This window comes from Semicossyphus pulcher, unplaced genomic scaffold (assembly GCF_022749685.1).
Source record: "Semicossyphus pulcher isolate SPU_LCO1_2020_fin unplaced genomic scaffold, fSemPul1.0.p SCAF_12, whole genome shotgun sequence".
NCBI classification, from domain to species: Eukaryota; Metazoa; Chordata; class Actinopteri; order Labriformes; family Labridae; genus Semicossyphus; species Semicossyphus pulcher.
In genome coordinates, this window is record NW_027211626.1 from 16,854,377 (window position 1) to 16,869,158 (window position 14,782).

The following is a 14,782-nucleotide window of genomic DNA, read 5'->3' on the forward strand; positions in this document are numbered from 1 at the left end:
CGCTAAGTGATTCAGGGCGTGTCTGATGCACTTTTGCTAGTTAGACGGCGCACAATCTGGGCGCAAACTGAGGTGCAGGGCGCAAAGAGGTTGGCTTAAGTCCCTGGATTATTCATAGGCGTGTTTTTGGCATAACATGAATCAAACCAATCAGAGTGTCGGCTCTCATTCCCTTTAACATTCTCGTGCGCCTGCAGGTGGGCGTGTTGCTATTTACATGGCGGATTTCAGTCATTCTTCTAACATAAACCGGAGCTTTGTGTCGGTCTCTGTGGTTTTTGTGTGCGGCTCGAGCAGGAATCTCCCTGAGGTGAAGCAGGTGTGTGTGAAGCAGCGGTGAGCTTGTCCACGTCTTCCTGCACTTCTCAGCAGATCGGTAACAAAACGAAGGCAGTATCGTGATTTAAACAACTTTAGTAATTAAAGTTTCCAAATGTTGTAACCATCCATTTGGCTCGAAAGCAACATTTTGACTTCTTTAAAATCTCATTAAACACTTTTTTGTAACTTTTGTAAAGCTTTCTGAAAATTATGTTTCATGGATGTTACGTTTTCATCTATTCTTGACATGATTTTTCATCCTTTTGTTGCTTTATTTCAGTGTCTGCTGGCACTGTCTTTTATTGTCTGCTTAGTTTATAGACTTTGTGCGCTCCTGTAGAGCACTTGGTAACATTCATTTATAGAAGTATTGTATAAATTAAATTTTTTTTTTTTTAAAGTTATAGTTGTACTATAACACAAGCCTACATTTGTGTTACTTTTGTCACATCTGGTATTGCAAAGTGGCATTCTCTTCAGAATATTTCAAGGGGGTATTATGCTAATTTCAAGCATATTTCACTCTGTGATACCTGTGGAGTAGCTTAGCATAATTTACAGTTAAAAAAACATTTTTCTCACACTGGTGCTCTGTGCACAACCTCGGCGTGAAACGACTCAGTCAGCTCTGTCCTTTTAAGAAACCCCGCCCCTACAAACCTGCTTTCTTCTGATTGGCCAGCTCTCTGAAGTCTGCTGTGATGTCACAAAGTGCAGCGTGTAGAAAAAACAGTTTGAAACCTGGCATTCACAGCAGACTGCAGACTGAGCTGAGAAGCCTGGGGATTACTGCAACATACTTTTACCTACAGATCTGAAACTTCACCCACGTTTAGTCTGGACATCCAACATTGTAACATTATCTATGTCTTAAAATGTGAAACCACATCATACCCCCTCTTTAAATTAAGTGCATATTAGCCTGATGTGTAAGTGGGCTGGAATTTTTTCCAGTTTCATTTTGTTTTGAAGACTTTAAAAAAAATGTTTTTATCATACTGTCTTCTGTTATTGACTGTTAAAATGGTTTCTGGAGGTATAACATTTTCACACAAAAACGATACAAAACAAAAAAGGTGCTCTTTGATTTTGGGTAACACACAACAAAACTTGTTTTTACATTTAATCTTTGTTTGCATTATCTTTGTTTTTCTTTTGGTTTATGCAGGGGCCAATCATAATGCAGTTTTCATTTAACATGACTTTTAGTTGGATAAAATATACGCAGAGCCAGCTCATGGCATAAACTCTGGCTTGACTCTTCAGGCTCTGGCTCTCTGACTAACTGCCTGCATGACTAGCTAACAGGCCGTCTGACTGACTGACTGCTCGTACGTTTCCCTCCGGACACACGACAGCTGATTTCTTCTCGGTGGCTTTGACCTGGGTGAACAGCAGGGTGGATGAATGTGTCCTTTGGTGTTCTGGGAGCATTTAGGCTGAGCTGGGCATTTTTCGCTGTGCTGCAGGGGTATTGACGGGGTTGTGAAGCGTGATATTAAGTGCAGGTTTGCGCGCCAGGACGCCTAAATGATTGGGGAGCATGGCTGACCTGTCGGCAGTGACTGACAGAAGCTGCTCAGCTGGAAGAAAACACTGCTTTGGGCCACTTGTTTCACTTAGACAACAGGAGGGGGGTCAGAGGGTGAAACTGCTGTCAGAAAAACATGGAGTTGTTTACACAGCACACACTCCAGCAATCATTGATAATCATTTAAAAAGTTGAGAAACAATTAACTAGTACAAAGTATTGAAGTTACTAAACAGTCAGTTTTGCTGCAACTGGATATTGGGAGGTGGCAGAGTGAAAATCAATGGATGGCTGTGGTACTTCAGTCACGTCGTCAAAGGAGGGAGTAGACTCCCCTCAGTCTGTAATGATGCTCCCTCTGCAGCAGTCATGTCAGCTGATGTACCAGCTATAACTGGTGCACTGAAAGGATTACACATTAGATTATTATAATTTCATAAGTATAGGCTGTAAAACATTATGATGCATCAAGGCCTTTTATTAGTTTAATACAAATGCAAGTGATGTTTATGTTTCAGCCCTGTGATTGACAGGCGACCTGTCCTGGGTGTACCCCGCCTCTCGCCCAATGACAGCTGGAACATGCTCCAGCCCCCTGCAACCCTAAACAGGATAAGCGGTATAGATAATCGATGGATGGGTAGCTAGAAAGCAAATGGTTAACAAAAACGTAAATGGAAGTTGAGCCTCCTGTGCGGAGCAATCAAACTGATAAAGACGCTGTATCTGACTTGGGGACTAAGGATAGCGGTGAAAGATTAGCAAGAAGAGGACTTAAGACTGAAGTCTACACCCATCAGCCATAACATTATGACCACCTGTCTAATATTGTGTAGCTCCCCTTTTTGCCCTCAAAAACAGCTTTTACCTGTCGAAGCATGGACTAGGCCTCTGAAGGTGTGCTAAGGTATCTGGCACCAAGACATGAGCAGCAGATGCTGTAAGTCCTGTAAGTTGCGAGGTGGAGCCTTCATGGATCGGACTTGCTTGTCCAGCACATCCCACAGATGCTCAGTTGGACTGAGATCTGGGGAATTTGGAGGCCGAGCCAACACCTTGAACTCGTCATGTTCCTCAAACCATTTCTGCAGTGTGGCAGGGCGCATTATCCTGCTGAAAGAGGCCACTGCCATTAGGAAAAGTCGTTTCCATGAAGGGGTGTACTTGGTGTTTAGGTAGTTGGTACGAGTCAAAGTAACATCCACATGAATGGCAAGACCCAAGGTTTCCCAGCAGAACATTGCCCAAACATCACACTGCCTCTGCCGGCCTGCCTTCTTCCCATAGTGCATCCTTGTGCCATGTCTTCCACAGGTGTGGTTAAGTAAGAGTCTCACTGGCCATCAGGAACAATGTGTGACAATTGTACAACCGCACACCTCTTCTCGTTGCCTATGGTCATTGTCACTCTTGGTAACATGTGAAACAGCAGTGATCATTTTCCACAAGCACGCTGCTCAGTGAGATTGGTTTACAGATTGATCTCACTCTTTCTGACCCGTATCTCTGTTAACAGCATTACATTTAGTTGGTGAATCAGTCACAGCCGTGACCTCTGACCTCTGCAGTGGGTTCGTTCTGTGTGTAATCATTCAATGAATCTGACCCCACAGATTTCTTTTCCTTCCTTTCTCATTGTCTGATGCAGCAGATCTATAAATATCTCAGGCTGTTATTTCATTTCTCTGTGAGTGCTGCACTGAATTTATGAAGGCAGTAAAGATCTCTCTGCAGTCGCCCTGCAGATTTCTCCATGCCGCATGTGTCTCTGCCGCCCGACTCAGGACGTTGCGATCAGGAACAGGCCAATTTATAACCTAGACAGAGATAACCTCTGCTCTCCAACCCACTCACCATCTTACAATTACCTCCCTGTGTGCTTCAATCAAGTCGTCTCTCTCTGTGTCTCTGTTTCTTGGTTGTTTCCTCCATGTCCTTCTTGTCTGTCACTGTCAACACCTGTTTACTCTCAGCCAATCTACTGCCGACAAGAGCCTGACAGAATTCATCTGAGAAAGCTGTTATCTCCTGGATTGACAGAGAGGAAACAGCAGGGTTTTCTGTTTTGTTACTATAATTTTCAGTTAAGTGTGAATACATTTGTAGCATACATTTGTAACCCTAAGACCAGGCAAGTGTGGAATCAAATAAAAGAAAATAACTGGTCCAATATTTCTAACTTCTATTTCTAGCTCAGTTGATCAGCTCAGAGCACGCACCCCACGCTGTCACAGCTGTATGTGCTCACTGGTTTTGTCCCTCTGTTGTTATTTTGCGTTGTTGTGCTTTGTTAATTTTCCCATGTGTCCCATGTATATGAGTGTTTAAAGGACTTTCATGTTCTTAATTATTGGTCAGATTGTGGATGATTGTTACCCCCATCGGGCCACCTTAGTGTGGGGTGTATACAGAGGCCGCATCTGGCGCATGGGCCCTGGGCTCGACTCTGACCCTGGGCCATTTCGTGCGTGTTGCCTACACTCTCTCTCTTTACCATGTTTTCTGTCTCGCTTCAGCTGTTCAATCAATAAATGTAAAAGTCAAAATTCTTGTTAAAATTTTGTAAATGCACAATTTGATTGACCAAATGAGTAGTAAGAGAGAGCAGACAGCAGACAAATAGGCAGAAAATCGCAGAAAAATAGTAATGAACACTTACAGTAGCTCCTTCCGAGGCGGAAAGGTGGGGCGAAGTTGTTCCGCCTCTGAGCCGGCATCGAAGGTCGCGTGCAATGGGTCCACGCTGTCAGTGTAAACGGTGGAGCCAGCAGGTGGAACAGCGCCGTGTGTGTGTGTGTGTGTGTGTGTGTGTGTGTGTGTGTGAGGCACGCAATGTTTCTTTACACCTTGCGTTCGTTTTTTATCCGCAATGTTGCAATGCCATGTAAAAACACACATGGGGCGGCTTTACACCACAGCTTCGTTATGGTGCTGTGGCGGAATTGCAATGTACGGAGGACTAGTGGCTCCAACAGGAAACAGCTCTCCAAAGAAGCTTGGTATCTTTATCTGCTGTATCAAACCCCTGAAAGAAGAACAGAGGCCTTTAATTTTTCATTCTTTCTAATTACATACCCATACAAAATGTGAATTTCAATGTAAGAATATCAAATTGCTACTCAGCTGTGCTTTTAAATGAAGCGAGAAACCATATTAAACACCACAAATTGCTTCCTCTCAGTCAACAAACCTCCACCCCTCAGCGGTTAATTCAGCGTTTTGATCCTCTGACAGCTGCACAGCCTCTTGAGGTGCGTTTCTGAATATGTCCTTTGCACTGAGATCCATCTCCCTTACTGAAGTTTAATCACTGAGCTGTGTGAAACGGCAGTTTATTGTGGTAAACCAGAAGAGTGTGGAGGTGATGAATTAATGGAGAGCGTAACGACTGCACAGGACGGTAATGGAGCTCTTTGTGCATCAGCGGCTTCGGGTTCAAAGGGTTAATGGGGTATTGCTCGTGTAAAACCGTGATGTCAAGTTCACTGCTATAGAAAGCGCTGTAGAGAGGAGGGGGGAAGAGAGGAGCTGAGGAGGTGGTACATTACAGATACAAAACACAAACCAGATAGGAAGTCAGTCTGATGAATATTTGTCTTCATGATTCCTCTTTTCCCTCCATCTATCTCCTTCTTTCTGAACATCTCTCTCTAGACCACTGTCTTGTGCTCCTACACTTTCCAGACGTACACACCCGAACACAGTGTGTTTGTTCCTCTATATTTTATCACAGCCATAGCATTGATTTCTGGGCTTAACTCCCTTCAACTGTTTATTGTCCTGCCATCTGAAAATTATTCATTTCAAATGGTCACTCAACGCTGAGTGACTAAATGCTTGGCTTTCCCTATCATAGTTAGCAGTTAGCGTTCCCACGTTAGCTGCACCTATTTGTTCTACATCTTTAAATGCAATGCTAAATGAATGCCACATAAAAGGTCTGCTCTAAACTCCTGTTGTTAAAAATATTTAACCACAATCAACTCTCAACACCTGCAGAATCAACACATTCTCCAAGGACGTCACTCATCCGCTTGACGTAACCTGAGAATCCATATCCCGGGTCCAAACACTCCTTCAGTCGCTATATCACAACCTAGTAAACACTAGCGGAACCTGTGAATGTCTTCACAGTAACTTCTTTTTTTTTTTTTTCTCACTGAGGCATCTTTTCAGAATCAAGTAATCAATAACAGAGTTGTGAGTGTATCTCTTCTCCCTGGGGGGGCTTTCGTGGAAAACAGTGAAGGTATACAAGGTGATCTAGCTGTTAGCAAGCTAGCGAGATAACTTCTACAGATGTTATGCCATGTTCTGGTGAAGGTATTTATAATTAAAACGTTCAGACTGCTATATATCTGTACGTCCTTGAAAAACAAACTTTGTACAACCAGGTTTTGGAGGTTAAGTGAGTTTATAAGTGATGGTACCGGGCTGGAGCAAAATTACTAGCGATCATAGTAGCTCAGATGTTAGCAGGTCTTTTATCGGTGCTTTTTATAAAGTTTAGGTGTAAATTACTATGTAGCCTCTGACTGCTCTCTTTTCCAGAGCACTTGCAAATAAAAGGCCAATATGTTATCATGCATAATGTTAACAAACCGTAACCATTGAAAGTTCAGATCTGAGTGTTGTCCAAAGTGGTCTCGGATCAGAAATGTATTCTGTTCCTCAACATATTTTTTAGTTTAATGAGGAGGACTGTGAAAATACACGCCAGTTGGAGGAGAAGAGTTTTTGAAAGTGTTGGGATAAATCAGACAAACTGAAATTAGCTTACCAGCAAATATCAGGATTTTTCCGGACTACAAGTTAGCGTCCTGTAGCAACAGGTTAATATGTTCTAAAATTTCACACATGTGTTTTTGCTCCTTTTTCCAGTCCTAAGCGGACCTCCAAACACTGACAAACTTAATCAGTGAAACTTTATTTCTGCCTGCAGAAGAGATTTGCAACTTTCAAACCTCCTGCTACCTCCACACCATCATTAGACATCACTGTGTCGTGTTGTGCTTCTTTTTGTCTCTCTGTTATGTTTTTGCTCACTGTTGCACTGAAGGTCGTGGTGTGCGGGCAATTTATCATCTGTGCTGAAATTAATTTCAGCCGCCCGGGTCTATCTCCGACTCTCTGTGTCTGTTTGGAGGAAGAGGAGGATAAATCAGATAACTTAACTTTTCCTTTTTGTCTGCGGGGGCACAGAGGTCTGCACGAAAGAAGACAGAGGATAAACTTTAATTTGGCTGAATAGAGACAGGCACACAGTTACACACAAGTTTTGTTGAAGAGTTTAAACGGTTGGATTGTTTTGCTAATTGGTTTTGGTGTCAGGATCTTGCTTATGATGTATATTTATGTGTGTGTAGTCATGTCTTTCAATCAGTTTCACGCAGTACAACTTGATTCCCTCTTACAATGGCTCCGGGAAAAACCAATATGCATTTGAGAGACAAACACAAACAGCTGGAAATTGGCTACAAACCGTGTCGACATTAAAGTATCACATTATCAACAAACAGCTGAAATTGGGTCCTTTCATGTCCATTAAATGAAAATTAAAGAAATGTTGAGAAAATCTGTGTAGACGAAACGTCTGCATTCAGTCCAGGCCGTGCAGCGAGCAGCCTGTCTAATGTTTTCCTGTCCCTTTGTAAAGTCGTCAATTGTTGCATTGCAGTTTGTCGCTTGCAAGCACTGATAAGGGAAATGGAAAAGGGAGGCTCGGATCTGCTCCGAGTTTTTAAAATGATTCCCCCCCCTCCTGTCGTCCTTCATTTTGAAAGGTCTGACACACTAAAAATTAAAAAGCGTCTTTAAGGGACCAAACTGGCATTTTGATGTCTGAGCCCCAGGAGTACAAATGATGTACACCTGCTATCAATTCAACTACACCTTCTCTAAAGCTGAGCATGAAAGGTTGGGAATCATTTGCAAGGCAGTCATTTTGGTTCAGTATAACATTTATTTTACACAAACTTGACACCTGCTTAATATTTTAAGGCCTTTTGAAACCATTTAATCACCTGACTCCGTGCAAAGTGCCGCCGCTGCTACAAGCTGCCACCAAGATTAAAGCTCGGCTTGTTTCACAGATCTTTTTATAACACCTTAAAGAAGGCCTTCCATCACAACAACAGCCTTGTGTGTGATTTTAGATAATGTGCTTATGTCCTGGAAGCAAAAGAGGCATTATCACTGTAATGAGTAACACCAGTAGTGTCGGCGTCTATTGTAACATACAACATATTGTAACGACCCTGCAGGACTAACATGGGAGAGACCCATGGGGAGGGTATCGGGGGAAGATGTTGCCCTAGTGAAGCTGGATCTGTCAGGCTCAGAGAGGGAGGGAAAGAGAGTTGGTGTGACATCGGGTCTGAAGTCAGCTAGCTAGTTTGGCTACCAGCCTTTTGTTTGGGCACTCTTAGCCTGTATTTCAGGGCAATAAAACCTGGTCCTACAATATGCATTGAGCTGTGACATTGCTCTCTAAACAATAAAGACAGACCCTGTTTTATGGCTGATGATTTTGTTGTCTTCATGGAGGGTTAGCAGCGCCACAACCTTTTTGTCTCCCCAGTTTGCATACATTTTCGGTAAGCTGCTAACACCCTCTTCTTCACGTTGGCTGCTAAGTGCTGGTGGTTCGCAGACATAAAATGACCTTACACCAGGGCTGCGTGCTCCCTCATTCATACAGACATCAATTTGCTCTGTCACTTTTACAGCTGCCAGCTTAAAAGCACAACAACACTACTTGTCCCATGTTCATATCTGCGGTGGGATGGAATAACAATAACAGACTGTGTAAAAGGAGCTGCCAAAAAACTTAAGATTCAAACGTCCAATCATTAAAATCTTTAATTCTGTTAAAAATATATTGTGAAAAACTTCTAGGATTTAAAAAGTGATGGTGACTAGAAACAGTCAGACAGTACTCAAGAAGAAATGTTTTAATGTCCGTCCATCTGACTGACAGCCGGCAAATGTGATAAGAGTTCTTGGTCCAAAAATATAAAGTAGAATCATTTACTGAGCTCGATACCTACATGATAAGCACGCTTCAAGTGCAGGTTGGTTTTGAAAGTTATTAGCAGTAATATAACGAACAGAACAAAACTGTACAACTCAATCTTTGATCATACCATCACAGTCACAGTGTGAAGCAGCATCTGAAGAAGGTTTCTGAGATTACTCCCGGTTTGAGATCAGAGTAAAAAATCCCCTCTAAACGTTTTAAAAGCCTTTTTGCTCAGAGTGCAGCTGTCCAGCTGCCATTTGGTATTCTGGTTATGACTGTGAAAACAGAGACTCTGTCATTTTGGCGACGCTCCACAATCAAAGCCGATCCACCAGCTTTGATTACCTTTTATAAACAAAAATCAGAGGGTTTGTCAAGCCGTCAGTGGAAGAGTGAGTTAGCTTCTTTTGTTTTTGTTCAAAGGAATCTGTGATTGTGAAGTTCACCTGCCCTCAGCTCCTCACACACTTACACAGAAACACACACCTCAAACCAATCAGCAGTCGGAGCAGCCGCTGCACTGCTCCATTAGTGGACGATGAAATGGAAGTTAACAGATTGGTACCATGAAATATGGCCAGCAAAGGCCAACTATGATAAGACTGCTCTGAATCAAAACTACTCACTCAAACTGAACGGTGTGAAAACTTTACCTGACTCGTTGCTCTGAATCTGCACATGTTTTCTCCATCCTGCTGTCATCATGAACCAGCTGCAGCAGAGCCAAACAGTTACACATTAAGATAAAACATCATTTGGCCGGTTAGTTAATGGCACGGCCTCTACTTATTTGTGTGTCGGTACAAATGATGTGTTCAAACACTGAACGGTGACATTGTGGTTCCATATAACACATTTATTTACAGCCACTGCAGCTGCAAAACTTAACAGAAGGCTGTCTTGATTAAATATCAGCTTCCTGTACTGACTGTTTTATGACTGGGCTCCATTCCTGCTCCAAGTATACAGTCACAAAACGAAATGACTCGAATACACGATATGTGAAATGTGTAGCATACTCTCAACAAAATACTGCTGATACCAACTGCATTGATGTTATTACACATCTCATAAAAATCTCACATGGGAACTATATAATGGTCAGTTCAGTACATAGACTGTATAAAAAGATGGACGACATGACAGCTCCCTAAAAATGAAGCCAAAACATGTGGAGCGCCCCCTGCTGACTGGCTGCAGTATAGGTCATAAAGCCCGCCTCCTCCATGTTAACAGATGGGACATGAGTCAAACTATAAAATCAAAATACACGCCAAATACATTTTTCTCAAACATGGTTTCTGTCATTATAGTTAGTTCTTATCATGCTGATTTACGTCCAAGTGTTCATTTTTCTGACAAGTTTATTTACTGTTAGTTACTTGATGCCATAGGGATGATTGACAGCTCCTGCAGCCGATCGGTTCCCGATTAGCAGAGTAGAGGAGGAACGGCGAGAAGAAACGTAACTTAAACAATAACTACAGTTATTAAACTCATCATATCCGTAAATATCTGCGTCAGACCGAGCCAAGAAGCTGCTCTACTGTTCACTGAGGAGACATGAGAGATCTTTGCTGTATTGTTGGTGAGTTAAATGTGTGTTTTGGCTGACCGAAGGGGTGTCTCTACTGCACAGACTGTGCCTTCAAATGACGGCACCAGCACCAAGATATATCACTGGTTCAGTACTGCTAAATGTAGCTGGCATGCTCTAGCCAAGATTAGGCTAGCTAGCTTCCATATTTTTTGACATACGTAACCTTATAAACATGAAAACGTGGCTTCACAAGATTAGTGTTACCTTGCGCACTCATCTCTCCTGCAAACACAAGTCTGCAAGACAGTCTGGAATGAATATGGGCTTCCTGTGCTACTACTGACACGTAATGTCGCCCTGAATATCGCCCTGCAGCTATTTAAAGTTACGCAGGTGAATTCCCTGTTAAAATTAAAACAAAGCATTTAATAAATGACCCTAAAAAGAAAATAAGAGTTGGGGGACCAAGGTAATAATCCAAACTGCTAAACAACGACCCTGGGCATAATGTTAGTTATGTCAAACTTCATATCTCCTCTATTAAAAGTTAGTGTTTGCTGCTCGCAGTCTTCAGCTCCTTTGATGCTCTTCCAGAGGCATGTCACTTCAGCTTCAGGCCTGATGCTGTTTCAAGGCAGACAGCTCATCAAGAAGATTGACAGGAGGGCTGTGAGCCGCCGAGGTCAAGTATAAGTGGATTCATGTATTCTGTGGTTCAAGGGAAAGTGTTGCATAAAGTGGCTTTAATCATGAGGGAGAATTTCTCTCTACACTTGTCCTCGTGCTGGGCTTTCTTAGGTCATGGTCGACAGCGGAGCAGCGCCACCGGAGCTGCAAGAGATTCGGTCTGTGGCTCAAAGACACTACAGCAGTGTGCATGCTTGTGTGCTTCCCAAAATATCAGGATCAGGTTTCTCTGCTTAAAAAACCTCCATGTTGCACCTTCTGTCTTCTGCAGGCCTCCAGCTGAGTGTAGGTATCTTTAAGACTTTGAGACCTTGCTGCTAAATAAATAACTGAATCTTTCTAGTGTATGTTGCCAGGATTTCATCATCCTTTAGATCTAAGGTTTGAGGAAGTTGTCATTTCCTATCAAGTACGAGGAATTCTGTAACTTAGTAGGTGTTACTTCACAGTTTCCTTTCAGGAATGGAAAGAGGATAAAACGGTTTGTTTCAGACAGAGTAAACCAGTTTTTTTTAACTGTGACTCATGCAAAGTTACTGTAAAGGAGTAGAGCTAGAGGGCTAAAATAGATTGTTGTTATAAGTCTTTAGAGAGAGTTCAAAATGGAAGTCTTCCTCCATGCTCCTCATTTATTCCTCTGTAGCTGTGTCGCAATTTAGAGGCTGCATCCTTCAAAATATTTCATGGCCGATTGCGTCACAGCACGGCGCATCGAAGGCTGTCCCGTTTCGAAGGCGCCTTCAGATGCAGCCGACAAATGCGTCCACCTTGTCCCGAAGGATGCGCCCGATGGATCCTTTGTGGCAAAACGTGTCCCGAGATTCATTGCGCCAGTGTGGCAGAGGAACTCAACTCAATCAAAAAGTAAGTTATGTAAGCTAGGTAGCCAGCTAGCTACCTGTTGCTAGGCGACAGGAGGCAAGGCTAAGGGCGGGTACAGCTGGTGACGAAAGCAGGAAGTCCTCTGTAGACCAGATCTCATTTCAGTTCGGCCTTAGCGGTTTACTCAGGCTACGATGGACGCAGGCTACGAAGATACCTACTCGTGTGTACATGCCTGGTATTTCTTCCTGTTCCGATACCACGATACCTGACCAATGATCATACTGCCAGCTCTCCTTGATTATTCAGGCTTTTCAAAAAACAAGCACTAAAGTTTGTAACTGTATTCTAGCAGCAGCATTGTTATGAGTATCAGTATCTGCATTGCTATTTTCCTTATTCTGGTTGATCCTGTTAGGAGCAGCTGGCTGCTTGACTTTGATGTCTGCTGCCTCTCCTCCTCACTAAACCCTGGAGATCTGATGCAGGTTAATTAACGATTTGATAACTGCTGAGGTGTTAAGACGACGCAGGCATGGAATATGTCTGAGGAGTGGAAGCAGAGCGATGCAGGACTTCTTTCCACCTGCTTCTCCATATGCTCTGTCTTGTTGTTTATTTCCTCTCCGTCCTCTGTACTGCTTTCTCTGATTTCCATCTGTGTCAATGTTTTACGCAGTGTACCTCACGCTCCCTCGGTTTGTCACACAAACACACGCTCACAGAAATCAAGCAGAAGGAGGCTTAAAAATGCAGCAGTGCTAAGAGCTTTGCAGACACTTTCTATCGGGAGGAAACTGTGTTACGTTGTCTCATTAAAACTCAGCAGTGGCTCCACTTGTGTCAGGACAGTGTAAACAGATTGTCAGTGATGCGATCAGTGAATCAACTTAGATGAATAAACAGCACTTCGCAGTCACACACACACACCAACGATTACCGACTGTGAGGCTGAATCTGTTGTATCAGATCTTATCAGTGTGCTGGTGGGGAGTGCTGAAAAGGAAGAATGTGTGGCTTTCAATGCTGGAGGAGATAACAGTGTCTGATGGAAGGAGACTGCAGGGGTTGTGCTTTTTGCGTACATAGTTAAAAGTTGATAATCAGACTCATTAGATGGCAATGTCCCGAACACATAACTGCTTAACTTTGATCTGTACTTTATGTAGCCGTAGGTCATCTCCTTCCCTGCCTGTTGGCACTGTGCCTGGCTTCCAGCACCATGAATACCGGGCAGCACTGTGCACACCTACAGGTGTGTGGTCATACATCTGCCTCCGCTTCCATCTTCTTCCCGTGGTGGCTGCAGCTTGGCGTTTCGTAGCCCTTTGTCTGGCGTGTTTGGAGCCTTGGTTTGGCGTGGTCGACTTCAGGGCGCACGGTTTTCTTCCTTGCTGGCTCAGTGGGAGACACATTGCTCCGAGGGAGGCTCGTCTAGGTGCAGTGTTTGTCTCGGTGTGTATCTGAGCTGTGGGCCTTGGCATGCTCAAACATACAAGCATGAAAATACCTAGCTAAAGTGTTCACAACAAACACTGCTGGAGGAAGCAGTATGCCTATGTATGCAGCCAGGTGTGCTGCTCAGCGCAAGAGAGGAAATAACCAGATGAAAGTTCTCCAGGTCAGGATAATAAGTTATTAAAATTCTTGAATTTTTGTCATGTAAATTTGCACCTTTCATCCTTGGAGAAACTGGACTGCCCACAAAGAGCCCCTCTTTTCAGTGCTGGCTTGGTTTCCTCATTTTATTCAATATTTCATAGGTTGTCAAATTATAAACGCACACTGAAGGGTTCGCTGTCGCATGTTTTCAGCTGTGGCTGTGAGCCAGTTGACATTTCAGACAGTACGGACACATATAGGCTTCCACACACACAGAAAGTGCATAAAACCATCAGCATCCTAACCCCACCTAGTCCGCCTGGTTGCCTGGATCTCTCTCCACTCTGCCCTCGTCTGCTTCTGCCTTTCTGGCTGGCAGTGTGTGAGGAGCAGCCATCTGTTTGGGAGGAGCGCTCGTCCTTTGGCTGTCTCTTTGTTGTTAGAAATAAAGCACTCACAGATTTGTTTCTTTTGATTTGGTTGCAGAAATCTCATCATGCAAATGAAATCAGAAAAGCCAACATTTGTGTCGACTTCAGGCTTAAGGGGATTATATTGTTGAGCCAATGACTGATGGAGTGTTGGTTAACTGGATGGAATCAAGTATGAATGCAGTTATATCAATAAAGTTATCACCACTAATATTAAACAATTATTTCATTTGTTTAGAGTACCTGCCCCAATGTCTTAAAACTAATTTAATAATGATTTTGTATATCGGTGCTTAAAATGTCACATTTAGTCTCTATTTAAAAAATTATGCTTGACTCTTTTATCTTTTTTAACACAGGCCGAGGTCCTCATCATCTCTGCTCAGACACCTTCCACAGGAGGGTCTCCATCTCTGAAGCTCAGGAGGTAATTAGGATGCTTATATGCAAAATAATTATCCAGTCCTACCTCATTAGGATGATGTTTTGACAAGAACACTATAAGGTCATGACAGGGGTGAAACACGACTTGATTCCTGCCAAATTTTCTCGTTATTTACTGCACTTTTGAATACATGTGAATAAGGCCACAAAGGAAAAGTTGACCTGGATGCTGAGAGAAATACATGACGTCACTCTGCCTGCAGGAGCAGATTCTGGCTGCCTCTGCTGTCAGCTAGTCTCTGGAAATAAAGGTTTGTGTGAAGGTGCTATTTAAGCACATAAGCTGTAAATACATTAAAGAAAGAGTGCGTCTCATATTGATATACTGATATACCTTGAGACTATAAATGATTGGTTTTTCGATCTGCGTAAATGAAGCCTCG